We start from the raw sequence: 1,836 nt of genomic DNA on the forward strand, positions 1-1,836 counted from the left end.
AATATATTTATAGATGAAGTTGTAGAAGTGAATGTTCGGGTGGTGGCAAGAAGTGTGAGATTAAAGGATAAAGAATCTAACACAGAGTAGGAGTTGTCACAGGTGCTTTTTGCTGATGACACTGTTCTTTTGGGAGATTATGAATAGAAGTTGCAGTGGGATGATTACGTAAAAGAAGGAAATTAAAAGTGAGCATAGGAAAGAGCAAGAGGAAGTGGATACCAAAAAAATGGGAAATGAAAGATTGGATACCAAATTAGAGGGAGGGACTGTGGAAGAAGTGAATGTGTTCATATATTTTGGAGTGTACAAGTCAGCAAATGGGTCTATGAAAGGAAGTCCACCACTACCTGTCGAACTCAGAACCACCACTATAAGAACACCCATTCCACGAACACGCAATATCATGGTCCTAGAGTTAACCTTGACTCCATTCTCAGACTACACTCCTACATAAACGTCTGGAGAGTTATAGCCAGTACCGCCCTTGGGCGACTATACTAGCTCAAAAGCTCCCACCCACACACTAAACTACACCTGTACAAGGCCCTCATACGGCCACTTGTCACATATACACATCTTACTCTTTCTCTAGCTGCAAAGACTAACGTCCTGAAACTGCAGCAAATTCAAAATCATGCATTGCGGTGGGTGCTGGGTTTGGTGTGAGATGACTTTGTTACAAGCGAGTCTCTGCACATCGGGACTGACACCCAGGCGCTGACGGTGTTCTGGAAAGAACTCAGTGACAGGCAGACTGACCGATGAGAAACCCACCAAGACTCATGGACAACCTACCTCGACGAAACAATTAGACCTCTTAGGTAAGTAAGTATTGATTATCATATATAGTAGCATATGTGTAGAGAACCTTAAGATAACCCAAAAAAATCAGACAGAGTGACTTATTTCCATTGGGGTCCTTTTAATACCTTATTATTACACTATAAAGGATATAATATCTTTTTATTATAATATAAAGGATATATACTAGGAATAAGGTAAAAAGAGTTATTTACTTTTACATGTGTTATCTAAAAAAAAAAAACATTCTCCTCCCTTTCTGTCGCCACATTCATGAGGCATATTTTGGCTCTCTTCTTGAACTGGTTCACACTATGACTGGCTTTGACATGTGAGGTATTTTGTTCCATTCATTTATTGCTGTACAATAAAAGGTGTTTGAAGCCTGGCTACTGATTGTGGCTACTACAAAGTTGTACTCTCACTCTCTAGTACTATGATTGCCTTAACAAAATTAGCAGCTCACATTGTGAGAAATTTTAAAAACTTACTTCAACATTCAGCATATCCAACTGTTGTAATTCATCCATGCCTACATGTTCTCTTGGACACAGGTCCACCATGAATCTTACCATTTTGTTCTGGCTGGTTTGTAGTTCATCTTTCAGTTTTTTTGTCAAGGCAGAGTACCATGAAGAGCAAGCGTAGGTAGACAGTGTGCTTGTCTGTAGAGAAACTTCAGTCTGTTCCCGATCAGTTCGTCTGACATGCATGGGTCAAAGGGGATTCTCAGATATTTTACTGAGGAAACTGAAGTAATGAGTTCCCCATTACAACGGACATTAAAATTATTTACCCTTCTCAGTTTTTTGTGCCAAAGAGTATAGCTTCCGTTTTCCCGAGGATTAACGATAGTTTGTTGTCTACTAACCATTTGCTGCAGGACTCCAGTTCTAGTGTTATTACATTAGATATATCTTATGGGTCTTACCTGACACTAACAGAGCACTATCATCCGCATACAGTAGCAGATTGCATTTGACACTGATATGCATATCATTTACATAACATAAGAATAATAAGGAACCCAGA

The sequence above is a fragment of the Cherax quadricarinatus genome, unplaced genomic scaffold (genome assembly GCF_038502225.1).
Source record: "Cherax quadricarinatus isolate ZL_2023a unplaced genomic scaffold, ASM3850222v1 Contig38, whole genome shotgun sequence".
Lineage (NCBI taxonomy): Eukaryota > Metazoa > Arthropoda > Malacostraca > Decapoda > Parastacidae > Cherax > Cherax quadricarinatus.